The sequence below is a fragment of the Lutra lutra genome, chromosome X, assembly GCF_902655055.1.
Source record: "Lutra lutra chromosome X, mLutLut1.2, whole genome shotgun sequence".
Lineage (NCBI taxonomy): Eukaryota > Metazoa > Chordata > Mammalia > Carnivora > Mustelidae > Lutra > Lutra lutra.
The window spans coordinates 7962641-7981843 of NC_062296.1; the positions used below are offsets into that span (position 1 = coordinate 7962641).

At 42.9% G+C, this 19203-nt stretch overlaps 1 long non-coding RNA gene across 1 annotated transcript; it reads left to right on the plus strand.

Moving 5' to 3' along the window:
• The first annotated feature begins 841 nt into the window (after positions 1-841).
• On the plus strand, positions 842-12974 carry LOC125092383 (uncharacterized). The gene is made up of 3 exons (XR_007124889.1): positions 842-1231; positions 6795-6965; positions 11779-12974. It is a non-coding gene; the product is annotated as an uncharacterized LOC125092383 (long non-coding RNA).
• Positions 12975-19203: the final 6229 nt, after the last annotated feature.

Consider the following 19203-nt stretch of genomic DNA (forward strand, 5'->3'; position numbering starts at 1 on the left):
ATGCACAAGTATCTGGCTGCCAGTCTTGAACAGCTGGGTGCCTGGACAGCCAGCTGTGTCATACTCGTCCTCACCAGGGCTTCAGCAGTCAGTCTATCCTTCGAACGTGAACGATGACAGATTCAAGAAGATGAGGATACTTCTAATAGAAGAAGACAACACAGAAACGAGCTTGATCTCTGTGTCTTCATAATTATCTGGGGAGAAGACCGTGGATTCCATACTAAACAAATACTGCAAGAGCCGGAGGATAGTGGGTTGACATCCTCTTAGGGTCAGTGAAAATCCTGAGAGGTATGGGTGAGTGAGAGCTACATAGGAGAGTACTTGGGCACTGGGCAGGATCTGTGATGAGGAAGGATGTGTGTAGTGCCCTGCCCAGGAGGGTGCTCATTTCATAGAGTAAGAGTGAGTAGTTCTTGCCTGGGCAGAGTCATGGTCACTGGAACAAACATTTATGGGATCCCCAGAGTGATGGCGGGGGTGGAGGTACGTTTGTTCCTGTGCTCCTTATGGTGAACCAGGAGGCCCCTGGTAGTCATGTGGTTGTGATTTCAGGCATCTTTAAGTTGGTTTTAGTGGTCCATTGCTAACCTGAAGAAAACCTGCAGATCAGAGAAATGACAATAGCTCCTACTCGTGGAGACTAGCACATGAAATGGTTTTCCTTTCTGGGTTCCGACCATCACAGCGCGGGTAGAGGGAGACAGTGGATCACCTGGGAGAGGTAAGAATGTTGGTGTGTCGTGTCTGTGCATTGCTGAGGGTTATGGGTAAATCTTTGAGACAGGCAATATGACAGGGTGAGGAGAGAAATGAAAATTTGTCTTGAGAGCCCATGGATTGGGCAGTTCCTTAAAGTTGAACCATCCTGGCCAGCCAGTGCGTGGCCCACCTACCAAGAAATGAGCTCATCACTTGGACTACATTTTATGAGCACCTGTCCCCGAGGAGTCACGCTCTTCAAGGACATTGTCATGGTGACCTTCAGACTGGTAATGTGCGTACAGGCCCTTGTGTCCCTGTGCTGTGTGCCTGGAGCTCAGGAGGGTCCCTGGCTGCCACCTGCATCTCAGGCATCCTCGTGTTGATTTCAGGGGTGGATTCCCATCGACGTGAGTACGTAGATGATCGCGCAAAGATGATGATCCTTCCTAAGAGAAGAAGGAACGTAGGAGCTCACTGTTCCCTGCCTCCGCAGAGTCACGCGGGTCACCGTAAAGCCGGCCAGGTAACGCACGCCCGGGGAGGTTTGTGTATTGGAGGGAAGCGAGTCGGCACTGCTTGCTGAACTGTCACGGGGAACTGGGGAAGAACGTCAGGTGGCAGTGGTGGTGAGACGGGAAAGCCGCAGTTGACAGGTGAGTGGCGACGTGGCTGGCGACCTCCCTTGAGTTCCCCGGTGTGCGGCCCCCTGCCTAGAAAGGTGCTGATACCACAGTCTGGGTGTAGTCAGTGCCTTCCTGGACAGAGTGACGCTCTACCAGCACAGCGTTCCGGGTGGCCTTGGGACCAGTAGGTTGGCGGACGTGCTGTTTTGTTTGCCGGTGCCTTCTGCTTGGAAGTGAGGAGCGAGGGCCCTGGGAGGCACGCGGATCTCAGCCTTCCTGAAGTGGATTTCCGTGTTTCTTTCCTTTTTGTTTTTTAAACAAAATTTGATTACTTGGAATAGAGTCAGAGCACGTGCACGCAGAGCAGGAAGGAGAGGAAAGAGTAGGGACTGTGGTCAGCGCAGAGCCAGACACGGGTCCCCGTGTCCACCCTGAGCTCACGACCGGAGCCAAAGGCCAGAGACCGATGCTTCACCGACTGAGCCACCCAGGGGCTCCTCAGCGTTTGGTTTCTCATGGTGTGAACACCTGAGGGACTAGAAGGAGCGCTCCCTGTTGGAAGAGGAAGCCTCGGCTCCGTTGCTTCTGTTGGTTGCGGTGAACACAGGGAGGTGGCGGGCTCCTGCATGCTGGAGGGAATGAAGTGGGAGGGCAGTGGCCGGGCGTGTCGTGGGGTTAGGAAAGATGCGGTGACTTTTGCTGTGAAGGGGACAGCTCCCGTCCTCCCTGTGAGCCCTGCCCACCGTCGTTCCTGCTCGAGAGGGCTGAGTGCGCTACAGCTCTTGAGCGCCTGCCGGGCTAGACAGGCGATCGCAGGTCTATTAAGAGAAAAGCACAGTGACGTTGGCCTTCAGGTCGGGGTTGGGGAGGAGATGCTGGCCCCCGTCCGCATCCCGGGTCCGATCCGAGGTATCCTTCCGATGGTTTCCGTGTTCCAGTTTTAAGCACGAGAACCCCTGTGGGTTAGAGATGATGAAGAAACTTCACGAAGAACGAGGAAAAAGGGAGAACAGGCTTCTTGTCTCTGGCCCTCCTCCGCGCAGAGGTAGAGAAGGGGAAGGGCTTCCCCCTGAGGGGAGGGATACAGCTTGGAGACCGGGTGCCGGAATGGGGTACGCTGGTGCGGAAATCTCGGGTGTAGCCCTCCCGTTGTGGCGGAGGGCGAGCGGACCTCTCCCGTTGAGCCCGTAGGGTGGCTTTGGCTGGTTCCTCCTCGATCCGTACTGTGTGCGCTGCCCTGCTCGGACTGGCAGGCATTGCAGAGTGCCGTGTAATGTCTGCCTTTCCGAGTAGAGTAACGCTCAGCACTGCCGTCGTGCGCCAGCCAGCCTCGAAGACCGCGGTAGGGCCGCGGCTGTCCGGGATCCCGAGCTGTCCGCCTGGGACCCAGGAGGCCTTGGTCAGCTGCCTGGTTCTGATCTTGGGTCGCCTCACGATGATGGCCCTTGTCCATTGGAACCTTGTGACCTCCTCCAACTTGGAGGAGATGAAGGTCCTTCCTTTGACAGAAGAAGAAACCGAGGAGGAAGCTTCTCTCTCACTGGCTCTTCTCAGCACCAGGGTCCGTGGAGAGCAAAGGAGGTGATCCTTGCGGAGGGAAGTCGGATGCTGGAGGTCCTTGGGTCAGGCTTGTGTAGGTTCTGGGAAAATCTTTGGTACAGTCCTTGGGATATGTAGTGGGTAGGTGGAATAACGATCATGAGTAAAAATTTCTGTGACGACCTTTGGCCCCACATTGGGGATGGAGAAGCATGGGTGCTCGATCTCCCTGCCGTGAACTCAGGAGGGCACAGGCAGTGACCTGGAATACAGGCCTTCTCGTGTTGATTTCAGGGGCCCAGTGTTAACCCTGTGAATACCTAAAGCTCCGAGAAAAGGTGATTATGCTTCCTTCTTAATGAATATGGTAACAGTCTTACTCTGTTTCCATCACAATCCTGGTATGCATCAAGCCCATGAGGAGTTCCCTACAGTTATTTGGCTGGAGGTTTGTTTCCTTGAGGTTCCTATTTGAACCCAGGAGAACCCTAGTACCTTCTTGCCTGTGATAGGAGACATCCAGAAGAATACTTCTGTAGTTTTGTCCTCAGCTTATGAACACCTAAGATTTTAGTGAAGATGAGGCTACTTCTAGAAGTAGAGGAACAGGAACAGTTTTGTTCTGTGAGTCCTCATAGAGATGCTGGATAATGTAAAGCACCTGAGAGTCTTAGCACAGAGGGAAGGCTTAAGTTGGAAGACAGTATGTCTGTACTGTAGTGGCCTGGAAAAATTGGGAGGACACCCATCATGATAAGGTGAAGAGAGAGATGAGAGGAACAGCAGACATTTTAATTGGGACTGGACATTTACATTAACGTGACCCATGCTGTGTTGTCCCCTACTCTGAAAAGTACCCAAGGTAGAGACTACATGTCATCTATGCCTTTCTGTGTAATGGTCATCAAGGGCCATGGATGTGGTGGCTTTCAGAACAGTGATGCGAATTGAGGTGCGTGTGTTACCGAGCTGCCTGCGTTGAAGTTGAGAGAGCCTTGGCATTCCTCTGGGCCTGGTCTTGGCATGTTCAACATTTTTTCAGTAATTTTTCCTAATAATGTGAACAGTTACAGATGAGATAAAATGAAGATACCAAGTTTATTCACTTTGAGTCCTCAGAACTGTCTGCGTGACACTAGATCTGAGGCGGTCACCACTCCAGAAGGTGGCAGGCTGTAGAGGAGTAGAGTCAAACTGAAGCGGTTGGTCCTTTCAGTTGAACTATGGTGTGTGGAGTGCATGATCTAGAAAAGTAATATTTACTCAGTATGTGTAGTTCAATTTTTTTTTCTTTTTTTTTTAAAGATTTTACTTATTTATTTGTCAGAGTGAGATTTTTTTGGACTATTTTATTTGACAGAGCAGAAGTATGGGGAAGCAGCAGGCCCTGTTGTGGGGCTCAATCTCATGACTCTGAAATCATGATGTGAGACAGAATCAAGAGTCGGCCGCTTAACTGTCTGAGCCACCCAGGCACCCCTGAAGACAAGTGTTGATAGAAGTGTACAGAGGAACATACATGTTCTCCCTGAGTCTTCATAATTGTTCTGGCAAACATGGTGTTCTTGGTAGTGTCTTCACTAATGAAAGCATGCCTGTTGGATGGCAGTAGGTCATCATGATCAACGATGATAGAGCATTCGTGGGTGCAGTCATTGTGACGTTGTGGCTGCGAGGTAAGCCATCTTAGAGCGTGAGAGGGACACTGAACAGCATCTGTGTTGAGCCATGGTGTGTACAGTGCCTTGCCCAGAAAGGTACTGAATACGTTTATTAAATGTGATCAGTGCCTTTCTGGGTAGAGTAATGTTCACTATAAGCAACATTTATGGCATTTTTCAAATCCATGATTGGGATGGAGGTGCGTCTGTCCTTAGGCTGACTGTCTTCAACACAGGGGGACCCTGGCAGACGTCTGGGTCTGTTCTCGGTATTTTCAAGATGATTTCAGTGTTCCATTTCTAATAATGTGAACACCTATAGATTAGAGAAAATAAAAACACTTGCTAAACATAAAAGATAACACGGATAAAGGTTGTTTTCTTTTGAGTCCTAAGATGATTCAAGTCAATGTAGAGAAAGATGGTGTGTATACCCAGTGACCGAGGTATGAAGCTAGTGGGGAGTGGGCCACCATTTTCTGAGGTTATAGAAAGATCTTGGCCTGTCTTGGCCAGGCAATATGAGAAGGGGAAGGAGAGAGATGAAAGTACACTGCGCAGTGCAAGAGGGACTGAGCCTGCCCTGCCCTGCCTCATTCTCTCTGCAGTGCTGCCCACAGAAAGGGGCTTATCACTGAGATTTCATGTTCCTAGCACTTGTCTAGGGTAATGCTTAAAAAGAACAAGGTTTTTGAGATGGTCTTTATAAGTGATGAGATGGAAATCCATCTCTGTGGTTGAATACTTAGAACTAGACGGTACTGTTACCCACTTGGGTCTGATCATAAACATCATGAAGAAATTTTTAGTGTTCTGTTTTTGACAAGGTGAATATAATTTAGAGAAGATGGCGATACTTTTTATAGATGAAGACCACACGGAAAGACGCTCGTTCTCTGGGCCCCAGAATGCTTTTCAGGCAAACATTGAGACTTGAGAGGATCATCACATCACCAAGGGAAAAACGCCAGTTGACGTGTAGTGTGTCAGCATTATTTACATGTATGGGAAACTCTCTGGGACACTCCTCATGATGTGAATGGAGAGATGAAAACTCCCTTGGACCGGGAAAGAGGAACTGGGCATGTCCTTCCCTTTGAAGCCTCGCTTGTACAATGCCCTGCCCAGAAAGGTACTAGTCATTTAGACTGGCAGCTGTCTGGGTACAGTAATACTCAACAAGAAAGATGTTGTGCTCACTTCAGAACAGTGATGGGGTTGGATAGATAAGTGTCCTTGAGCTGTGCCTTGAACTCAGGAAAGTACTTGGAGCCACGTGTGTCTCTGGCATCCTCAAAATAGTTGCAGTGGTCCATGCCTTATAATGCTGTAAACACCTCCAGATCAGGAAGGAAATCGGAATAGCATAGATACAAGCTCATTCCCTGTGGGTCCTTAAGATCATCTGTGTAAAGGCAGGCCAGGTGAGCACACCACCAAGGGAGGTTTGCAAGTTGGGAGGACGAGTGCATTGGCATTTTCTTGAGTTATGCGATAACATCTGGACAATCCTCATGCTGTGATGGGACGAGAGAGGAAAGTACATTTCTGAGGACATGTTCGACTTGGTGGGTCCTCTTGCTTGAGCCACGGTCTGCAAAGTTTCCTATCCACGCAGAAAGGTGCCGATCACTTAGCCTGCATGTTGCTCGCACCCGTCTTGGCAAAGTCACGACTGAACAAGAGCAGCATTTCGGTGGCTTCAGCCACAGCCGGGCATGGAAATGCACCCGTCTTGAACCCAGGAGGGGCCTAGAAGCTCTCTGGGTGTGATGACAGGCGTTTGCAAGATGATTTCATTGGTGTATTTCTAACAATGGAAACAGATAAAGGCTAGAGAAGATGAAGATAGGTTTTTTTTTTTAATGAGTTTTAATGAGTATATAGATACACAGATAATAGTTTCTTCATTTTGTATCCTCCTAATTATCCAGGTAAATGTATCAAAAATGAGGGCAACCCCACCACGTGCAGGTTTAAAAGTTGGAGGGTAAGACGTTGGCATCATCTCAGGTTATGAAAAAATCCTGGGTCCAGTCATGTTGTAGTGGGCAGAATGATTAAAGGCACATTCGACAGTGTGAGGAGGACGGGCAGGCCCTGTATGGTGAAGCCATGTTCCATGCAGTGTGCTGTCCAGACCTGAGCTCAGCACATAGGCAATGTAATCGCTGTCTTTCTGTGTAGGCGAAATCGTAACGGGAACAGCATTTGTGGTGGTCTTCAGACCAGTGATGGGGCTGTCCTTGTGTCTGTCTTCTAGCTGTCCTATGTGACTCAGGAGGGCTCTCGCAGCCACCTGTATCTTCTACACCTTCAGGATGACTTTACGGTTTTGTTCTGGTGAAAACCTGTGAGAGAAGATGAGGACGTTTCCTATCAGAAGAAGAGAGTGCAGGAACAGTGTTGTCTCTGCGTCTTCAGAATCATCCAGGTCAACGTGAGAACATGTGGGAATCTCGTGTGACGGAATGATGCAAGTGGAGGCACAGTGTATGTCTTTGTCTGGGTTTATGGGACAGTCCTGGGTGCAGTCATCATGACATGTGGTGGGCAGAGCAACGAAGCCTGCATTGAGAATGGGAGAGGGACTTGGTATGCTCTGTGCCATGTCTGGCCCAGCAAGGTACCTCTTTGGGTAGAGTAATGCTCAACAAGAGTATTTCCAGTGGCCTTTGGACCACTGATGGGGTGGGCTTGGCAGGTATCATTTGAGGTCCCTTTCCAGAGCACAGCTGGGTATCCATTATTACCAACATCTTTACACTTTAAGTGTGGCCATGGGGCCACTGAGGCTTCTCCTAACCGATAGGGTGGTTTCTTCTAGTAGATCTTGGCCATCCACTAATACAGAGTAAAGCAGTAAACAGTGGTGGCTTTAACTAATGTTAAGAACAAATGTTTTTAAAGATTATTTATTTATTTATTTTAAAAGAGTCTGAGAGAGCAAGCTTGAATGGGGGGAGGGACAGAGGCAGAGGGAGAAGCAGACTTCCTGCTGAGCAGGGACTCCCATGCCTACCCCCTTTGTGGGGCTTGATCCCAGGATCCTGGGATCATGGTCCAAGCCAAAGGCAGGTGCTTAACAAGCTAAGCCACCCAGGTGCCCTATAATTAGAGAAGTTTTTTAAAGAGATGTTATTTGTGACAGCTGAATGAGAAAATCTACATGAAAATTCCAAAGTACGTGACCTTTTTTTATCCATATACTGTTTTTTTAAAGGCTTAATTAATTTATTTGCCAAAGAGAGACACAGAGTGAGGGAGGCAACACAAACAGGGAGGGGAGAGGGAGAGGGAGAAGCAGACTTCCCACCAAGCCAGTGCAGGGCTGGATCCTGGGACCCTGGGATCATGACCTGAGCCTAAGGCAGACATTTAACGACTGATCGATCCAGGTGCCCCCCCGCCCAAGTACATAACCGTCTTGCTAGACATGTCAGTCCCCTTGATTGTAGTGATGGTTTTAGTCCTTTTTGTACATGTTTTCAGTCATCCAGTTGTACACATTAAATATGTTCAGTTTTTTTATAGCAATTATATCTCAGTAAATGCATTGAAAGGAAATAAAAGTATGTTACCTCCCAATTAAGCAGTCCTTCAGTAAGTGATTCATGCTGACTACTGCCTCTACCCCTGCTTTGTTTATTAGCCAGGCAGAGAACACATGATGTCACCGCCTTTGAACAGGATGGTATCCGTGGAGATGGTAATGACCACCGTGCTTGGTTATACCATGTAGGACATATTTTTGTTAAGGAATATACTGTTCTGTGGATACTTGTAGATATTTTAAAATTCTCAGAAAATTGATTCAAATGAGGAAATAATTTTGATAATTTATTAACGTCACACAAGAAGCATGCTCCTTTAAAGCACATTTGAAATCAGTTCCCTATGCCTGGTACTTAACACAAAGCTGCATTTTTCATTCGGCAGGAAATCTGTAGACACTCAAGATAAACCAGAATTTCAAGGGGTTTCCTGGTGGCTCTGTCGGTTATACATCTGAGTCTTGATTTCTACTCGGGTCATGATTCCGGTTGTGAGATCAAGCCCCACATCGGGCTCTGCACAGGACATGGACCTGCTTCAGATTCTCCACCCCCCCCCCACAATACTCACACTCTCTCTTTCTCCCTCTCAAAAAACTCCCCACAAATTTCAAAGGCATATGGTTCTTTACAGTTTCATATACTTTTTTTTCAGTGTGCTTATTTTTTTAAGTTTTTTTTTTTTTTTAATTTATTCGACAGAGAGATCACAAGTAGGCAGAGAGGCAGGCAGAGGACAGGGAAGTAGGTCCCCTGCTGAGCAGAGAGCCCAATTCAGTACTCGATACCAGAACCCTGGGATCATGACTTGAGCCAAAGGCAGAGGCTTAACCCACGGAGCCACCCAGGCACCCCAGTGTGCTTATTTTTTAAAAAGTATATCCATGCCAAGAAACACACATAATCATTTTCACTCAATTCAAGCTATGAAGACTAAGGAAAGGTATTAGGGAGGGCATGATTGCATGACTTACTGGCTAAAGATGAAGAAAACTCCTGATTTTTATCAAGTCACAATTTTGAATTTCACCTTCGGGTCCTATCAGTGTGTCTGTTGCTTTGAACTCCACTTCATTTCTTGATCCCCGATGCCCCCCCCCCCTTGAGTGATTGCACTTTATGTTGATGATATCGTTTGGTTGTTGCTATTTTCAAATCTTTTTATGTCCTTTGTTTGGGTCACTTCTGCTGACTTTTAGCAGGTCCGGCCTGCTTGTGCTGCTGACTTCAGAGTGGTAAAGGAAGCCACGTTCTGCATGCGTCGCCTGCAGTAGGGGTGCTTCTGGCCTTCCTTGCTGCCCAGCGCTGGGGCCCCTGGACAGCTAGCACGCAGGATGGGCAGGGAGGGGTTTGAGGAAAGTCGTTTTCTCGTAAATGTAGCTGCTTTGTGAGAAATTTGCTTTTTCTTGGCAACAAATGGTATAAAATAACAGTCATTGTTGTGTCTGTCACTAGGTTACAAAAACAATTAGGAAATATTTTCATACCCATTTTAACACCAATTTTATAATTAATAATAGTGAGGATGAATTTAATTCGTGATTACAATCTGAGCACTCAGATTGGCATGTTAGTATTAAGCCAGTGTTTAAATGATCATTATTAATGTTAAGTGAGTATGGCTTTATTAACATTAAAGTTTATCTTTCTTTTCATACAGGTAGGAAGCATTGAGGAGAATATAGTTAGGAGGCTTGGATATTTTATTTCTAAGGAAGTGAGGGTTAGATACTCAGCTCAAGTTATTTGTACTAATTTTTAATGATAAATGTTGTTTTTATTCACAGGGACAAGTGAATCTAGGGTATATATACAGACAGATTTATGTACCCTGTATAGATCTTTAACAGTTTTCACTCTGGTACCTTAATATTCAAATTCGTTTTTTCCTGTTAAACATAAACTGTGATGTTTAGTTTTAAATGTCATCCTAGGGGCACCTTGGGTGGATCAGTCAGGGAGGCATCTGATTTGTTGATTTCAACTTAGGTCCTGATCTTAGGTCCTGGGATCAAGCCCGGCATGGGACTCCGCACTTAGCGGGGAGTCTGCTTGACATTCTCCCTCTCCCTCTGCTCCCCCTACTCACGCTCACTCTCAATTACAAAAAAGTCATCTTAGTTAGGCAGTAGTACCCACTTTTTGATCAAACACCAATATAAATGTTGCCATGAGGCTATATTTTCAGATGAGATTGACATTTAAATCCATGGGCTTTAAAGATGGCTGATTACATTCTGGAATGTAGGTGAGCCTCATCCAGTCAGCTGAAGGCCTGGTCCCTCAAGGATGAGAGAATGTAATTCTGCTTTTAGGCTACCTTTGGAACTCAAGATGGAACATCGCCTCTACCTGGGACCCCACCCTGCCTCTCTGCCCTGCATTAGTTCAGATTTGCCAACCACAGTGGTCCTGGGAGCCAGTGCCTTAAAGTAAACATCACATTCTTGCGTTCACTCTTGTTCTCTCCCTGATCTCTCTCTTTTTCTCGTGTGTGTGTGTGTGTGTGTGTGTGTGTGTGTGTAAATCTGATTGGTTCTGTTTCTCTCGAGAACCCTGACTAACGGGTCTCTTTAAAAGATGCTCACGTGGAGTGTCTGGGTGGCTCAGTGGGTTAAAGCCTCTGCCTTCAGCTCAGGTCATGATCTTAGGGTCCTGGGATCGAGCCCCGCATGGGACTCTCTGCTCAGCAGGGAGCCTGCTTCCTCCTCTCTCTCTGCCTTCTTCTCTGTGATCTCCGTCTGTCAAATAAATAAATAAAATCTTTAAAAAAAGATGCTCACGTGTTACTGTATTTGTGACGTGGCTGCATTTTTAACAAACGGGATCACACAGCATTCTTTGTGTAACATGTCAGACTGTGAAAGTGAACAGATTGATCTCCTACATCAAATTTGTTTTCTGGTTTAAGTTTTAAAATGTAATTACTTAATGGCGTCTACTTTAGGGTTAGTGATGTAAACTAAGGATGCAATTTTGTTTAACCTTTTACCTGTGTTTTCCCATGTGCTATAACACAGAATTCTCTTCTAGCATAGTCCCTGGGAGTTATGTGGGTAGTAACTCCATGTGTTAATTTCTATAACTTTGAGATCACTAATGAAGATAGTGTATGTGAAATGATCCTCCTTAGTCTTTGTGTTTAAGGATTTTATAGAAAATCTGATTCATTTATATATAGGCATTAAAAAATAGCATCACTTCAACAAATTTCTCTGAACGTAAGTTTTATTAGCCTTCTCCCTTTGCTTTTGCGATGATGGGAGTTAAACAGAATGAAAATCTTTATATAATAGAACTTATATGCCATACAGATTTTATTTCCTTCAGGAAAGTTATGTTTTGGGCTTCATAGATATGTAGAATGGATGTTACAAGTTTATTCCTAGCACTTTTATTCCTTTTTCTTTTTAGGTTGAGTACATTCTCATCCCCATCATGTTTGCTGACTGATTATTGGTGGTAGACAGGTAACATGCCCAGTTTTGCCAGCTCAAGTGACCTTTCTATCAGCTCTTGGGTTTTAGCCCACTTTAGGTAGATAATTTCATTTAAAGGTTTTAGGAAGTGGAATTAAATAAACTTTCCAAATACATTGACCTGTTAGGACCTGCTTGACAGTGGAATAGCAAGAGGTGGATAGCACCTTCACTGTTAACTTTGTAAATTCCGTCTTTCTCAGGGCTTGCTCAGGCTTTCTTTTGTATGGATTCCTTTTGCTTAAGAGAAGTTGGTAGGAACATCTGGAGTTTTGAAGGACTGGGTTTCTAGCACATCCTGTCACCCACTGTGTTCTGAGTCACTGCCATCTGGGGACTTTCTAGTATGAAAAACAGGGCACTTTATCATATAGGTTACTTTTTAGCTCATCAGAGAAATTGCTGGAAACAAGTTCCTGAGTTCCTTCTCAGTAGGTAAGTTTGCAAGTAGAAATCCACATGTCCTAATTAAATTGGTTTTTGTACATATGTATCTAATATTTGATGATAAATTTGGTTTAGCTATCAGTTTCCAACAGTGTTTTCACGTGTTGTCTCAATACAAAGCGGGAGTATAGAATAACGAAAAGTTGATTCACTTTTGGTTTGTTGTGAGTGCGTAACCACAGAAATGAATGAGGTACCTTGTCTCCCAAGTAGATAATTATTCACCAAATGATACCGCTTTTATAACTACTGTACTAATAAAACTATAACTGGTAGTAGTGTGAGTAATTTTATAAGTAATGCTGAGATGAAGTTCAGTTTAAACAGAAAAACTACATGTTTAAAATACACCTATACGTACATATATTATTTTAATTCTGTGTTTATAAAAATGGGATGATGCTATCCACCTTCTATTCAATATAACATGGATATCTTCACTCATAAATTTATTAAAGTTTTTTGTGAATTCCTCCACTTTATGCAGAATGTGTGATATGAGGGCAATGAAGTAAGGATTTTATTTTCCCTCTCAAGTAGGAATTAACTAAACACTATTGTAAGTTTCCATTTACTTCCAGTTAACTCTGACTCTTTGAACCTATTCCACACCATTTAGTAATGACAGCTTTAACCTAGACAATGAATTTTAATATCTTATATATATATATATATATATATGTTTTTTTTAATCTCCTTACAGTTTTCTTGAATTACTTTTATCGTTTTTCAAAAGTTTTCATTGGGTTCTCTGTGTTGATTATAATATACTCTTTGGGTTTTTTAGTATTGATTTTCTGCATTGATTTTTTTTTTTTTGAGAAACACTGTTGTCTAGGCTAACTAGAAAAAATCTGTAAAATCAAATATTGAAGAAAAAGTAACATTTTTACACAAACTATCTTTTTAAGGATTTTCTTTAGGCATGTTTTAGAACTTGAGCTCTTTCACATCACTGTCCATGTTAAACCTAGATATATATATATTATATTTGTGTGTGTGTGTGTGTGTGTGTGTGTGTGTTTGTGTGTGTGTTGGCGCGGGTCACATTAAAAAATCTGAAAGTCACTGCTGAAGTTTAAAACATATAGTTTCTCTTAGTTTTTATATCCCATTCACTGAAGTTTATTGGTAGAAAAGAAAATTTTATCATTTTTACCTATCTTTTTTTAAAAAAAAGATTTTATTTATTTATTTGAGAGAGAAAGAGTGAGAAGCAGGCTCCCTGCTGAGCAGGGAGCCTGATAACTGGGCTCGGTCCCAGGACTCAGAAATCATGGACTGAGCCAAAGGCAGGCGCTTAACCAACTGAGTCACTCAGTGCCCCTTATGTATCATTTTTAACTAGAGTTTAATGTTTGTTGACTCTTTAATTTTTCTTGAGGTGACATTCATAATTTTCTTTAGAAGAAGCGAGAACTCTCAGGAGAGGGAGAGGGAGAAAGAGAATCTTTAGCAGGTGGAACCTGACAAGGGGCTCAATCCCACGACCCCGAGATCATGACCTGAGATGAAATCAAGAGTCGGACACTCAACCGACTGAGCCACCCTGGCACCACAACATTCACAATTCTTAAAAGTAGACTTTGCAGTGTGGCACAAACCCCTATCAAGTTATGAAACACTACCATCCTGGGGGGGGCGCTTGAGTGGGTTGGTTGTTAAGCATCTGCTTTTGGCTCACGTCATGATCCCAGGGTTCTCGGATCAAGCCCCACCTCAGGCTTCATGCTCAGCGGGGAGTCTGCTTCCTCTCCCACTCCCCCTGCTTGGATTTCCTCTCTCTCAAATAAATAAATAAAATCTTAAAAAAAAAAGACTACCATCTTGTCTAAAATTTCCTTATCCTCTTTTCCAATCCAATCCCAGAGGTAATCCATATTTTCATTTTTTCCTACCACATACTAATTTTACATGTTCTAGAAGTTCATGTAAATGGGATGATATAGTGAATACTTTTCTGGCTTGACTTTTTTCTTTTATAAACTGCTTTTGAGATTTGTCCATTTGATACATGTATCAATATTTTAGCACTTTTTGTTGCAGAGTTCTATTCCAGTTTATGAATCTATTCTACTTTGTTTACCCAGTCTCCTACAGGTGGACAAGTGGATTATTTCTATTTCCGGACTATTATAAATAAACCATTTATTAACATACATGTACAAGTCTGTGGAGTTCTGTTTTCACTTTTCTTGACCCAAGTATTTAAGTGTATAAACGCTGATATACAGGGGGAGGAGTATTTTTAGTTTTCTGATAAATTGACAGGCCTTTGTCAAAAGTATTACAAATGTTTACTCTGCCGCCAACAATGGATGACAGTTCTCTGACTGTTCAGCATTTTCACAAACCATGGCAGTTGTCAGTTTTCCTGTACTTTTCAGCCATTGTGGGGGGGGGGGGGGGCGGGAGTATCATGTTGTCTGGAAGTTTGAGTTTGCATTTTCTTGATGCCTGATGCTATTTACGTATCAACTGTTCCCTCTTTATTTTTTTTTTTTTCCTTTTTTAAAGATTTTATTATTTGACAGAGAGAGACTCAGAGAGAGAGGGAACAAGCAGGGGGAGTGAGAGAGGGAGAAACAGCCTTCCTGTCAAGCAGGGAGCCCATTGTGGGGCTCGAACCCAGGACCCTGGGATCATGACCTGAGCCAAAGGTGGATGCTTAATGCCTGAGCCACCCAGGCTCCCCTCTCTCTTTTTTTTTTTTTTTAAGATTTTTAAAAATTTATTTGATAGATCACAAGTAGGCAGAGAGGCAGGCAGAGAGAGACAGGAGGAGGAGGCAGGCTCCCTGCTAAGCAGAGAGCCCGATGTGGGACTCGATCCCAGGACCCTGAGATCATGACCCGAGCCGAAGGCAGAGGCTTTAACCACTGAGCCACCCAGGCCCCCCTCTCTGTCTCTTTCTTAAAAGATTTTATTTATTTAAGAGAGTAAAAGAGAGCATGAGAGGGGAGAGGGTCAGAAGGAGAAGCAGACTCCCCGCTGAGCAGGGAGCCTGATGTGGGACTCGATCCCACGATTCCGGTATCATGACCTGAGCTGAAGGCAGTCACTTAACCAACTGAGCCACCCAGGTGCCCTCCTCTTTATTTTCTTATATATTATTGTATGTTCAATAAAATGCAGTATGAAGTCAAATTCTAAGGGCTCTTGGTAATAGGTATACATAATCAAGATCTAGAACAATGCTACTTGATTAAAAAATTTCATTATCTTGCATTCAATACAAGCATTAAAATGCTTTCTCACACAATAGGTCTGCCTTTTGGAACATTCGTATAAATGAAATACTTTTCAGTTTGCTTTTTTCACTTAGCGTAAGGCATTTGAGATTCACTTATGTTATTGCAATATCGGTTCTTGATTCTTCTCTGTTGCTGTATTGCATTCCATGCTATGATATTGCATGATTGATATACTTGTCTGTAGGTTTTGGACATTTGATTTGCCTTCATTTGGGGGCTATTATGAATAATTTGCGGTGAACATTTTTGTGTACATTTTTGCATGGACGTATATTCTCATTTTTCTTCGGTAAACATTTAGCAGTAGTATTGCTAGGTCATAGAGTACACACAAATTTAACTTTAGGAAGTACTACCACAGTGTTTCCAAAGTGCCTCAACTACTTGCATTTACACCAGCAATGGATGAGAGTTTTACTTTCCCTACAGACTCAACAGTTGACAATTTCAGTCTTTTTTATTTTTTATTTATTTTTGTATTAATGAAGTATTACTGAGATACAATGTAAATGTGAATATCAGGTGTACACCATTGATTTGACAAATTACAGACATGACTCTGCTCACCACAGTTAGTGGCGTTACCCTCTGTCACTGTACAATGTTTATTTAGTATTGACTGTGTTCCCTATGCTATACTTTGTGTCTTTGTGACTTATTAATTTTGTAACTGAAGTTTGTACTTCCCGTTCTTCTATTTTGCCCACCCCGCCCACTCTCCTCTCATCAAGCAGTGGTTTGTCTTCTGTATTTATGAGTCTCTTTTGGTTGTTTGATCGTTGGTCTTGTTTTTTAGATTCCATAAGTAAGTGAAATTGTACAGTATTTGTCTTTCTCCGTCAGTCTTAAATTTTGCCCTTTCTAGTGTGCATGAAGTGGTATTGAATTTTTGTTTTAACTTGTTTATCTGATGACTGTTGATGTTGAACATCTTTTTATAAGTTTTACGGATTGCATGTATGTCTTTTGTTAAGTGTCTGCAGATTTCTTTTATCTATTGTGTTGTTTGTCTTAGTTGTACGAGTTCTTTGTACATTCTGAATACAGTCATCTGGTTGTATATGTGTTGTGGTACAGTTTTCTACCAGTTTGTCACATGTATTTTTGTTAACTGTCTTTTCAATAGCAAATTTTTTATCCTGAATAACTCCATTTCACTAAATTGTTCCTTTATTTTTTGTTCTTTGGTGTGCTGTTTAATGAATATTTGACTTAATGTGTCCATGATTTTATTCTATATTTTCTTAATATAAATTTAATGATGTTTCTTGTTGCAGTTAGTACCATGACCCATTTTGAGTTCACTTTGAGTATGACATGAGATAAAGGTAGATTTCATTTTTTATCTGTATGATAGCTAATTTTTGCAGTGCCATTAGTTGAGAAAGTTATCTTTTATTTTTTTACTAAAGATTTTATTTATTTAAGAGATCGAGACAGAGTGTGAGCAGGGAGGAGAATGAGAAGGAGGCTCTCTGCTGAGCAGGGAGCCCAATGTGGGCTTGATCCCAGGATCCTAGGATCATGACCTGAGCCGAAGGCGGGTGCGTAACCAACTGAGCCAGCCAGGCGTCCCTCCACTCACTTCTTTTTTACTGTTAGTTTCAAATGTATTATTGCTTTTGTGCATCTTATATGCCTAAAATAGAATGGATAGTGTTTTTTCGGGTTTTTTGATAATGGACAGGCATTGGTATCTATGTTGTTTTATACAGTTCTTTTTAAATCAGAAGGAGTAGATGTGTATTTATTTTTTTAAAAGATTTTGTTAATTTACTTGGCAGAGATCACAAGTAGGCAGAGAGGCAGGTGGAGAGAGAGAGGGGGAAGCTGACTCCCCACAGAGCAGAGAGCCCGATGTGGGGCTTGATCTCAGGACCCTGAGATCATGACCTGAGCCGAAGGCAGAGGCTTTAACCCACTGAGCCACCCAGGTGCCTGAAGACATGTATTTATAGTGTCATTTATAATTAAATAATTTCATCAATTCTTTTTTTTTTAATGTGGATTTGAATTAGCCTTTTTTTAAAAAAAAAAGTTTTATTTATTTATTTGACAGATCACAAGTAGGCAGAGAGGCAGGCAGAGAGAGGTGGGAAAGCAGGCTCCCTGCCGAGCAGAGAGCCCATCGCGGGGCTCGATCCCAGGACCCTGAGATCATGACCTGAGCTGAAGGCAGAGGCTTAACCCACTGAGCCACCCAGGTGCCCCTTGAATTAGCCTTTTGAAACACTTTTTTATTTCAGGTTGAAAAGCTTCCTTTAGTATTTCTTGTAAGGTGGAATCACTAGCAACATACTTGGTTTTTGTGTATCAGGGAATGACTTTATTTTGCCTTCATTTTTTCTGCAAGATGATTTCACTGGATAGAAAATGTTCTGGAAGCAGTTACTTTTTCTTTCAGTGATTGGAACAGGTCATCCGGTGCCTTCTGGTTTCCATTGTTTCTGCTGGCAAGTCAGCCATTACTCTTAGTGGCATTGTTTTACCCTTGACCCATTGCTTTCCTCTTGCAGGCTTCGTGCTTTTGTCTTAGTAATTGTATTTCGGTATTTTTACAATGATGACTATATAAGTGTCTCTTTGTACTTTTATTACCTATAGTCCATTTGAGGGTTTTTTGATATTTAAATTTACATTTCTCATGAGATTTGGAAAAAAAAAACTTTTAGCTGTTATTTCTTTGAATATTTTTTCTGCTCTTTTCCTTCCTTCTCTCCCATCCCCAGTACACTTACGTTGATGGTCTTAATGGTGTCCAGCATCGCTCTGAGACTCAGTTTACTTCTTCTGCGGTTGTTTGTTTTGTTTGACAAGTTGGATATTCCCTATCCATTCATCATGTTATTCCTGTCATTCCATGTCATTCATGTCATTCCCTATCCCTATTCATGGTATCTGGTTCTTTTTTTCTGCCAGTTCAATTCTGTTGTTAATTCCATATGGTGAAATTTTCACTTCATTTATTACAATTTTCAATTCTTTCTATTTGGCTTTTTTAAAAAACAGTGTCTGTCTCTTTGCTTGCTGTATTCAGTGGCACATCACCATTATAGTTTCCTTTACCTCATTAGGTCTGATTGTTATTATTGCTTTGAACATACTTGTAATGTCTTCTCTTCCTTAAAGTCTCTCTGTCTTTTATTAAACACAGTAGCGGGCTCTCTGACCCGCAATTTGTTGTCTGTCTGCTTTCATTCTTGTGTGGCCGTCATGCTTTATCTTTGTATATTTTGTGATGTTTTTGTGAACAACTGAACTCTGGATTTCTACCCCCATGTCTTGTTTTTATTGTTTTCTTTTTTTTTTTTTTTAATCGTTTCGGTGACCGGGCTGGCCTGTCTCAGAGAATTACATTTCCCCTTCAATGTAAAGCCTTTGATGTTGCTTCTCAGAGGCTGAAGATTGGGACTGCCCTGAGTTACCTTGGAATGATAGTGGTTTTAGCTAGGCTCTCATTGTCTTTCCCAGATTTCTCTGTTAAGCTCTCTGCCTCATTTGGTATCACACCCATTCATTAGGCTTCACTAATTGCCCGCTGATTGCACTATTATTTTTAACAATGCTCCTGGGCATAAAATGCTCTAAAGTCTGACCCAGTTAAATTCCGGCGGGGATAATTTTTGAGGCCTATTTTTGAGGTTTGCTCTGATGCCAAGAGGGCTTTTCTTACCTGTCCCTTTGGCTTCATTCTCTTTCTTAAAGTAGCTGGTTTATGGTTTATTTTGTTGCTCTTAATTAAGAGCAACTTTTTGCCTCCTTTTTTCTTATTACCAGAATCTCATTTGTTTTCAATAGCACCTTTAGTCTCTAATTTCCTCACACTCTATTTTTTTAACATCTTTTTTTTTTAAAGATTTTATTTATTTGACAGAGAGAGATCACAAGTAGAGAGAGAGGAGGAAGCAGGCTCCCTGCCTAGCAGAGAGCCCGATGCG